The 11,452-nt window shown below is 42.1% G+C and overlaps 1 pseudogene; it reads right to left on the bottom strand.

Moving 5' to 3' along the window:
* Positions 1–2,970: 2,970 nt before the first annotated feature.
* LOC124974316 (polypeptide N-acetylgalactosaminyltransferase 13-like) lies at positions 2,971–4,227 on the bottom strand (annotated as a pseudogene).
* Between the last annotated feature and the right edge of the window lie 7,225 nt (positions 4,228–11,452).

Here is an 11,452-nt window from a genome sequence, read left to right as displayed (position 1 = left end):
ACATGGTGGGAAACATTGGTTTCTGGTTGTATTTCAAAGGTAGCATCAAATGAATTTGATAATAGAAAAATGAGAAAGAGAGAAGTCAAAAGTGATCTTAGATTTCTCACCTGAGCATCTATAAGGTTGGAGTTGCATTAGCTCAGATGAAAAAGAACAAGGAAGAGGGTTTTTTGAAATAAGGAATGCTTTGTAAATTCAATCATGGCTTTCATTTTCTATACTATAGGCAAATATGTTTGAAAGAAAAATTGAATGTTTTCATTTCCTTCTGGTATGGAATGTTTTATAATATTTCATGTTTTTTTATTTGTTAGGCACTATAATGTTATATATCCAAACCATCTGAATAGTCTGAAAATTCTTCCCTAGCATGAAATTCTTGCAGGTTTACATTTTCTTGAATTTTAACTGGGACAATAATAAGCTTTCAATCATTTAAAGTGCTACTGAAATATTTCAAATTCAGTTTACATGCAGTAACTATATTTTTAAAAAATTTATCATTAACCATTTACTAGCTGACATATGCCTTTTGATTAACAAATCAAAAAGTGGGAGATATATAAAAGAATATTTTTCAATTACTCCTCTGAAAGGGCATTAATATCCAAATTATATAAAGAACCCAAAAAACTTAAGACAAACCAAAAAATACTTCTTAATATTCCAATTAATAAATGGTCAAATGATCCAAACAGACATTTCTCAAAAGAAGAAATGCAAATAGTCAACAAATATATGACAAAATTTAAACATCCTTAGTGATCAGGTAAATGCATATCAGCTACACTGAAATTTTATCTCACTTCAATTAGAATGGCAATAATAAAGAACACAAATCTCAGTCATTGCTGGCAAGGACTTGGAGAAAATGCAAACTTATACATCATTGGTGGGACTGTAAATTAGTATGATCACACTGGAAAGCTGTATGAAAATTCTTCAGATGGTTAGGAACCTCCATATAATCTAGCTATCCTACTGTTCAATAGTTAACCTAGAGAACTAAAATCAGCAAACTATGGTGATACATGTGTATCGATGTTCATAGTAGTGGAATTAACAGTCAAGTTACAGAATCAACCAAGCTGCCTGTCAATAGAAGAATGAATAAAGAAAATGTGGTTTATAAAGAGATTGGGGTTTTACTCAGGTATAAAGAAGAATGAAATGATGTCATTTGCTGGTAAATGGATGGACCTGAAGAACATCTTGCTAAGTGAAATAAGCCAGACTCAAGCATCAAATGTCTTCTAAGGGAAGCTAAAGAAAAAAAAAAGAGAAAATAAACAGGTATTGAAAAAGGAGATCTCATGTAAATAGAAGGGAGACTAATAGAGTAAATGAAGATCAAGGGGGTAGGGGAAAAATGGGGAAGTGCTGAGGAATTAAGTCTATCAAACTGTGCTACGTCCATGTCTGACTACACCACAGTGAATCTGGCTTATATATGCAACTATGATGTACTAATTAAAATAATAATGATAGCAATAGTAGAAGGGAGATCAGTAGAGTAGAACCAAGAGTTCAGGAGGGTGGAGTGGGAAAGGAGACACACAGGGGAACGAGATTGATCTAATCAAGTTATGTTCATGTGCAAATATCACATAGTGAGTCTCACTATTATAATCACAAAGCACCCCCCACCAAAAAAAAATCCTTAAGAGTTTAAGGTTCTAAATTTTAAGGAACAATGTTGTACAGGGGCATTTTAGTCAGGGCAAGAAGAAAATAAAGGCAAAGAAGAGTAAGAAATGAGAAATGGGGTTGTTGTCAGGCTTCAGGTGATCTGAGAGGCCATGATCAATTTAAGGTAGTGATTCACTGCCTCTGGGGAGTCAGATCCGCCTTTCTAAATTTGATGTCAAATACAGAGTCTATCCTCATAAGAAATGTCCTGACATTCAAACTTTTGCTTACAATTTTAGAAAATTCAGGGATTCCCAAAGACTTACAAGTGTAAGTTTTTAGGAGTAAATCTGAAATGCTCCAGTTGTAGATTTTTTCTCTAGAATTGAACCAATACAAAGTCAATATTAGAAAGAATGTTATCGATGAAAACCATTCAAGCTTTTACTAACCTTCAGAAAATGTCTGTCTCTTCATTATAAAAGAGTGTACGTGGAGGGGGCATTTGCATGTAGTCAAAATGATTAACACTTTATATAAGAGCTTTTATAGTAAAGATGAGGGTCAAAAAAATGGAATCATCTGGTCCAGAAGACATGTCTTCCATCCTCTGCCCCACTCCCAGCACCCAATTATTTTGAGCTGCTTAATACATTTATCATGAATAAAACACTAGTGTGAAGCAAATTTATGGGCACTTAAAATAATGTCAAATACAGAAACTTATTAGTAAGAATCTCACTGACTGATTTTTCTTTTTTGTCTACTACTTATGTATTTTGAATATAAAGTGTTCTAAGATGAAGAGCATGTAAAGCTTCCCTACTTACGACTCAATTCCTTGGGTTGTAACTTGAAGTGACTGATATCTAGCAGTTTAATTAAAATAAAAGTTTAATGAATGTATATTGAATTCATTTCCCTGGTGATGAAAATGTTAGATATGATGGCATAGCAGTGAAATTCTTTTTTTATTTTTATTTTACAGACTGCATTTTGATTCATTGTGCACAAATGGGGTACATCATTTCATTTCTATGGTTGTAGATGATGTAGATTCACACCATTTGTGTAATCATACATGTACATAGGGCACTGATATCTGTCTCATTCCACCATCTTTCATACCCCACCCCCTCCCCATCTCATTTCCCTCTACATAATCCAAAGTTCCTCCATTCTTCTCTTAACCCACACCCCAAACCCCCATTATGTATCATCATCCAATTATCAGGGAAAACATTCAGCCTTTGGTTTTGTAGAATTGGCTTATTTCACTTAGCATGATATTCTCCAATTCCATCCACTTACCTGTAAATGCCATAATTTTATTCTTCTTTATGTAGAGTCTCTACATTGGCAAATCCTAAAAGACATTCCAAGATTCTCTCCACCCCAGATATCCATTTCTGAATCATAAATTCCTATCTCTTTTACTATAAAAGCTCTTACATAAAGTGTTCATCATTTTGGCTACATGCAACTGCCCCCTCCACTTACACTCTTTTATAATGAAAAGACAAACATTTTCTGAAGGTTAGTAAAAGCTTGAATGGTTTTCATCAGTAGCATCTTTCTACTATTGACTTTGTATTGGTTCAATTCTATCAACAAAAAATAGGTCACCAGCCATAGTAGGGGTCCTGACAGGTAATGTTCTCTCTCCTTTCCTCCTATCCATTTCTATTTGGGGAACAAGATACCAGCAGAAATTTAATTTCCAGTTAAAACCCCTGTAGTCATATCTGATCCAGCCATGTATTCAAGGCCTCATCACTCATTGCATCAATGATGTGGCTTACGTCTCTTCCTGTCTTCCTTGATTCTTGCCAGCAAGTGCTCCAGCCACCCTAAAGCACATTCACAGTGTGCATCCAGAAAAGTTACAACCTGCCCTTTTGAAGCAGCTGCTCCTGGAAGATGGACCCCTATTAACCCTGAGTGCTCTTCCATCCTGATAATTTTTACTGTTACTTCTAAATTTTTCATGTAATTCTCTAATGACAACTTGAGACAATCACTTTCACTGACATCATCTACCAAGATGGCCTCAGAGAGCAGGTAGTGTAGGGAGTGATTTACAACACTAAACAGTTCTAAGGGGAGTGCTCCAAGCTTCATGATGAAGCACAATGACTTCCTTGCATCTGGAAGTTCTTCAGGGTAGACTTTTGTCTTGCATCCTTCCATCTTACATCTGGCAGATTTCTATTAAGGGCAGTCAAATCACAGGCCATAAGGTTAAACTGATTGATTTTGAACAGCTCTTTCATTTTCTCCTGGTCATCCTTAGGAATCAGCACAGTCTTTCCCATTTCTCCTGGGCCTTCTTGGTTTCCTGAAATAACAGCCCTGTGCAGGCAACAGGGACCTCTCCTTCTTGTCATCACACTTGGTACATTCACTGAAGCACAGTAGAAAGAAGACATCCATAAGGACCCACATCAGTAAAGTGGCCAGAACCACCTTACAGTAAACCAGTCTTCTCGTGTCTTTACTTGATTTCTCGTTAACATGGAGATTGGAGGCAAATGCTCTCGTGATAAATCCAAGCCACAGAGGTAAACTCCAGGTTGAAAGCAGGATGCATCCCATGTATATAGTGCTTGGAAATTTCAAAAGGTCTTGAAAATATTCATCCTCAAAATACTTCAACAAAACTGCATCTGCTATTGTGGCCAAGGATTCCATGAAGAGAGAAAGTGCGGTCCACACACTTGATTCAGCCTCTGATCAAGCCCGGCAGCCACCGATCAGCAGCACCCGAGTGCATTGCTCACCACACCTGCACTCACCTGGATCCCATGCTGGCCCCAGAGAGTGCTGCTCTGTGTGCAGCCCCAGCTCCTGCCCATGCTCTCTGCACACTTCTTCCCAAGCAGAGAAAGCTAGCTCTGGCCTCCACCTTGGCCAGCCCCAGAGAGGTACCCTCACAGAGCAGGAGCAGGCTGTGGGACTCCGTGAGCAACAGCAGTGAGGGCACCCAGGCTGAGGAGACCCAGTGAGGAGTTTAGCACATTGTAACCTCAGCAGAGCCACCCTGCCTCTCACTTTGTTTTTAAATGAAGTGCTTGGGTTTGAAGACTTGATCCCAAGTGTTTTAAATCATAAAAGAGGTGATAAAATCTGCTATTTCTGATTAAAAACTCAATTCATGGACTGTGATATCACTCAATTGGTAGAGTGTTTGCCTCACAAGTACAAGGTTCTGTGTTCACTCCCCAGCACCACACACACACACAAAGCTCAATTCATTAAATATAAGATATTATGCACTTTAAACTCTTGATTAAATAAGTCAAAAGAACTAAGTTTCTACATCAGAATTTAAACATCTCACCTTTTCTCACTTTGGTGAATGAATCAAGTGATGGAAACAGCTTCATTATCTTCACTTAGCATTTCAAATATCAACTAATAAAAAATTAGTCTGGGTTGGTTCCACAATCTAGTTACTGTGAATTGAACTGCTATAGACATTGATGTGACTGGGTCACTGTAGTATGCTGATTTTAAGTCATTTGGGTATAGGACAAGGAGTGGGATAGTTGGGTCAAAGGATATTTCTATTCCAGGTTTTCTAAGGAATCTCCACACTACTTTCCAGAGTGGCCAAAACACAAACAGTGTGACTCCACTTCCTGTACAACCACAGAAATGAAAATTGTAACCCATTTGTGTACAATGAATCAGAATTTTTTAAAAAAATTAGTCTGCCTGTGCTATGAATATGTCCAAGCAGTCATTGGTATTTTCCTTTTATATAAATAGTAATTGTAAAATATTCATAGCCACCCTTCTTGGCTTCCTCTCCTCCCTTTTTCCCCTTCCTTCCTTCCTCCCTCCCTCTTTCTCTTTCCCCCTCCTCCTCCTCCTCCTTCTTTTCTCTTTCTCTCTCCCCACTCCTCTCTCTCTCTCTCTCTCTCTCTCTCTCTCTCTCTCTCTCTCTCTCTCTTTCAGATTACAGGTGAGGTTTCATAGAATTTAACTGCTTGATGCCCATACAGTCCCATCTGGGGTTTTGACCAGGTGGTCCTGGTAGATGGTAGAGAGATGGGTGGGATTCTGAGCTGTGGGGAAGTAACTGGTGTCAGGTGGAGCTGAAGCAGACATCCCATGAGTCCCTGGACATCGCCTAGCCTGTTCCTCCACAGCATCACATCAGTGATGACCATCAGTTATTGTCTCTTCTAAACTTCTCTGTCCTGTGCAGTCTCACTCTTGCCCCACAATACCTGTTCTCCCACTCTACCTCCTCCTTTCCCAGATCTGCCTCAGGGGACAACTTATTGAGAAGACATGAGCATCTTATAGGACTGGACTTTTTTTTTTCTTTTTAAAATTACTTTTAGTTGTAGATGGACACAATGTCCTTATTTTATTTATTTATTTTATATGTGGTGCTGAGGATTGAATGTAGTACCTTACACGTGCTAGGCCAGTACTCTACCACTGAGCTACAATCCCAGCCCTAGGTTTGGACCTTGGTTCAGCACCCTCAAGGGAGAGCCAAGATGCAGTCCACACAGCACAAGAATAGCCACCTAAAGGTCTGGGGTCCAGGTACATGATGCAAGGGCCAGTTCCTAGAGGGTGCAGGTCAGCAGGGGTGCTGGGGTTCCAGGACTGGAGGATCAGTATGTTCTCTAAAGATGTGGAGGGGGCAAGGTTTCAACGTGGTCAAGCCTGCTGAGATCACAGCCTTGTTGAAGGCAGAGGGGACAAAGAGGAAGAACAGCAGCACTCCTGACACCCAGGTGCAGTCTAGGGAACAGACCCATCTGCAAAGTGACTGAGGGAGCCTCAGAGCACTTGAGGACTTATGAGGTAACAGTGGTCAGGCTGGGCCTTTCCATTAGCCCAGCCCCCCTTGAGAAGCTCTGGCTTCACAGGGGACAGCTGTGGCAGCACCTGGGAAATGTACTTGTGTGGATTAAAGATGGGAAGAGAAACTGAAGTGGTATTAAGAAAAGAGCAATGTAGAGAGGAAGGCCAATTGCTTGCAGCAAGGTCTCCCTAGGTTGCTTAAGGCCTCACTGAGTTGCTGAGACTGGTTTTGAACTTGAGATCTTTCTCCCTCAGCTTCCTGAACCACTGGGATTATAGGGGTGCCCCACTGCCTCTTAAGAATTTGAATTCTGAAAATAATCAGAATAACCTGGTAAGTAGTGAAGGAAGCTCATAATTGAAAGTAGGAATAAAGATCAGTTAGTGGATGTGAACAGGAGGGGACAGCCTGGGTTCTAGCTCCACCTCTGCCATTGCTGTGGCCTGGGACACTAACTAATGTCTCTGCCTCAACTTTCCATCTGTAAAATGGGGACAGTAGTAATGCCTATCTTACAGGAACAGTTTGATGACTCATTGAATATTATATATTCATATATGTATATATTCCTTAGAAAGATTTCTGACCAGGAAGAAATGTAGGTTCACTATTATTAGGTTAAGTGTAAATAATATGTCAAGAAGTAATAGTTGATCAAAATTTTCTTGTGGTAGTTGGACTGTTACACAGTTAAAAAGTACAAAACATTCAGAATTTGAAGAGTAGAAGGGTACTTAAAAACACATGTCCAGAAAGGAAGGGTTCTGACTTTTGGCACCTACTCCTGAGGGCCTTTAAGTGGTCAGCAAGACCATAAAGACATACAGAGATGCACTGTGGAGGTGTAATGGGAAGAAGCAGTTTGTTTTCTCCATTGCTAGGTCTGTGGAATGCCATTCACCTGCTGGAGCAAGGCCATTTCCTGCCCTTGGATGATGCTGGGGTTCTCCTCCAATGTATGTGAGAGAACAGCTCTTAGGAAGGAAGACTTTCCTCACAACTGGGACAGTGTCATCCTCATCAGCAGGGAGCCCTCAAGGAAGTGTTGGGTGCTTCACTTCACTGGTGAATCATGGAGAGCATGGACATGCAGTGCTCAGTAAGGTCACTCACTTGGTCTCTCACACTTGAGATGATCAGAGACACAGGAGTCATCAAGGTCTGGCAGCTCTTCATTTTTTTTTTCTTTCTTCTTTCTGTTTTCTTTTTTGGAAACAATGATGGGAATCAAGTTCAGTGGCCTTTAGGTACACAAACTTCATTTATACCTATTTTCATGTTCACTTTTTATGATTTTCAAGATGAATGCAGATAGTGTGGGGAATCTGGGCCATGCAGGGGTTGGCACAGATGACACCAGCCTGGAACCTGGCTTGGCAGCTTGTCTTCTACCCATGAAACCGTGGGAGATTCCATATAGCATGAGACTTCTCCATGTGAGGTCTGTGAGTCTCTGGAGAAATTAAAGCAGTTTGTTCTGACAATGAGGAGTGAATGCATGGGGGAGAACCTGTCCCCACTTGTGTGTGGTCCAGAACTCTCTGTCACTCAAGACCTCCTGGTCTGGGGAACGTGGGACAGTGTTACTACTGAGGAGACGGTTCGCTTTCTCACAGGGATGGACTGAGTGGCAGTGACTCCAGGCAGGTGCAGAGGCAGCAGTTACAGGTGGAGTGGGCCCAGGTGAGGAGAATGGGGTCCCTCCTGTGGTGTGGCTGTGAATCCATCTCCCACCCATGGACATGGGAGGCATGTAGCACTGGGGCTCGGGCACCTGGTAGGTGGGGACAGGGAGGAGAGCCTGCTGGTGCCCTCAGCTGCAGGAGCACACTGGCCCCATCCCACCTCCTCCTGCCCTCTTCCAGGAGTTAGCTCTGTCAGACAACATCAGCACCTGATTATACATGACATGCAAACTTGTATGATTGGGTTCTGGATGCCTGTGGAACCAACATGGGAGGATCTGTCCTGGGACAGAGTAAACAATCCCTACACATTCATGGAGGAAGTCTAAAAACCCCCTTACAACAGCTGAGGTTCCATGGGAAATTACTGGACAGATAAGGACCAGCACAGCAGGTATTTAGAGGCATTTTAGTAAGCCCATGCCAAGGTGTGGCCAAATTCACTAAAGAGTGCCCAAGCTAAGCCCTTCTCACTGTCCTTTCTCCTCTTCTCATTCACCCATATCTGCTTGTTTTCCCAGAGAAGAGGCCAAATGTCAGAATAGATGGAGTGACTGCTCCCAAACATCTGATGGCTGGAGAGGAATTGACTTGGATAAAGGTGATATAGCAAGAAGCAATAGCTTCACAGCTCCTGAAATGAAGTATGACTCTAGATCCACTCTTTCAGAGGCAATCTCAAAGTAAGAGACTTCTCTTATATTTTAAATCTTAATCTAAATTATGTGGAAAGCAAGAATTTGGAAGCTTAAACAAATTTACCAGCTGCTGGTTGCAAGCCAGCCTGTGCTGAGTGTTCTCAGGTGTGCAGGAGCAGGTGAGGCATCGTGGTGTCCTCTGGGAAACTCTGGAGCATGATGGAGGAAGAACCATGCTGTGACACAGCTGGGGCTTACACAATGCCCAGGGGATAGAAATAGCAGGCTGCTCACCAGAAAAGGTGGGGAACAAGCACCTCCTGAAGGATAGAGATGCAGTACAGAGCTGCACATTTTAGGCAAAACAAAGAACATTCTTGTGAGAGGAGAGAAGTCAAAAGGATCAGGAAGAGACTCATGTGGAAGGTCTGGGTGCCTCTCTCCAAAAACAAAAACAATGTTCCTCCCTAATGGCTTCAATTCCTTTTTGTTAAGTTGTTGAACCCCTTTATTTTTGCCATAAAAAATCCATCAAAAAACAACTATAGGTAGGGCTAGTGTGGCTGCGGTATGGGGGAGACACACTTTTCCTGAACTGTTGCCTGGAAGTGGCTGTCATCCCCAGTCTAATCCAGGGCTCCTTTGAGGAATAGGCAACTGGAGATGTCTCTGGAAGGGTTGGGCATTCATGGCCATTGGCAGAAACTACAGCATGACTGGGGAACAGGGTTTGTAACAGAGAGAAAGAGGGGAGGTGGTAGGTGTGTGGAGAGAGGAAGGTCACTTGGAAGGCCCCTTGGTCAGGGGACTGGAGCTTCAGTTCAGCCTGGGCCTCTGCTGTTGGCAGTCAGCAGAAGCCAACCCACTATGCCTGGAGGTGAGAATATAGGGGTGACTGCTCAAGGCTTAGGAAAGAGCCAGATATCTTGTCTATCTGAAAAACCATAAGACATTTAATTATCACTTTTTCTGATGAAAACTTATACCTCTGGGTTAGTTTACATACTTTCATTCAATGTAGCCAATTTCTAAGTAAACAGCAGTAAACAAAATATATCCCTGCCATTGTGGAAGTTAACAGGTTTCATAGAGGAGGCAGAAACTGAACAAATGACCTTTACAGTGCTGAGTATTAGAGCATGCAAGAGAACAGGCTATGTGAATACTTTCCAGGAGGACCAGGGTGACAGGTATGGACTGGGAAAACCCTCATGGTGTGCTTCCTAGAAGAGATGCTACTTAAGCTATGATCTTTCTGTTGTCTTTAAAAAGCATACTGATGGCATCAATCTTTACTGATGACCCAATGTTGGGGTTTCCAGGGCCCCCAGTCTTGGGCACGGTCAAGATGGCGCCTGACGCTGAGCCAAAAGCGGCCAGCTATACAGTAAACAACCAGTGAATTCCAATGATTGGCTAGTTAACGATGTGATTAGAGCATGCCCCCCTCGTGTACCTATTCTATGCCTGCAGCTGTCCGTGGTTTACCTCGAGTGCCCCCCCCCGATGGTTAAAGTGTATATAAGCCTGATGGGTGGGAGAGAGGTGGCGGCTGCGGAAGAAGGGGAGGCTGCGGAAGAAGCAGGCTGCGGAAGAAGCTGAGGGCGGAAGAAGCTGAGGGCGGAAGAAGCTGGGAGTGCGCAGAAACTGAGAGAAGAAGCTGAGAGAAGAAGCTGAGAGAAGAAGCTGAGAGAAGAAGCTGAGAGAAGAGAAGCTGGGAGTGTGCGGAAGCTGGGAGTAAGAGAAGTGTAGGAGAGGGACTGTGCATAATAAACTTCCAAAGCTTCAGATGTTTGTCGTGTCTCTCTCTGCGGCCAGAGGGAATGCGATAACTGGTGCCGAAACCCGGGAAGATGAAAACCTTATAAAGAAAACAAGGTAAGATATCTAAAAAAATTTTTTTATACAAGTTAAACCGGTTATAAAAAAGTTAAAAGGTATCGGGATACGCCATCAGCGGTCCTCACGCGTGGAACGCGGGTTAAAAGGTATCGGGATACGCCATCAGCAGTCCTGACGCGTGGAACGCGGGTTAAAGGGTATCGGGATACGCCATCAGCGGTCCTTACGCGTGGAATGCGGTCCAATTAAAGTGAAAGTAGAAACACGTTTGAAGCGGTCCAATTAGGGTGTAGGTAGTACGTGAAAAGCCGCTATAAAAATTCTAATGCACACTTGATAGTTTTCCTTTCAGTAATCTCATTGCTCCTGGCAGCTAGGCCACTGTTTGTTATTGTAACTGCCATAACTAAAGCTATTCAAATTAGTAACAATGGGGTCTGAAACGTCTAAATTCAGAATGCAGCAACCCCTCGGGGAGCTATTGAAAAACCATGAGACGCCATTAAAGGAAAAAACAGCTAAAGCATTTCTCAATACTATGGAAAGGTTTCTCCTTGGTTTTTGGATGACGGCTTTTTGAATACCCTACAGTAGAAACACTGAGGAAGGACTAGAAAATAAGGAAACCACTGTATGATCATATGTTCAAACCCTAGTAGAATAAGCCCAGGGTTTATAGAAGAAAAGCTGCTCAGTATGCCACAAGGGGGATCTTCATGAACAGGATCTAATAGTAACAGAAAAGAACTCTTAAAGAGAATAAAGTGAGGAAAAATTGAGTGGTGGTGACCTAGAAAATAATTGCTCAAAAAATCTAAGAACAAGGG

Source organism: Sciurus carolinensis, unplaced genomic scaffold, assembly GCF_902686445.1.
Source record: "Sciurus carolinensis unplaced genomic scaffold, mSciCar1.2, whole genome shotgun sequence".
NCBI classification, from domain to species: domain Eukaryota; kingdom Metazoa; phylum Chordata; class Mammalia; order Rodentia; family Sciuridae; genus Sciurus; species Sciurus carolinensis.
The sequence above is the reverse complement of the archived record's forward strand: the minus strand, read 5'-3'. Positions and strand labels throughout refer to the sequence as shown.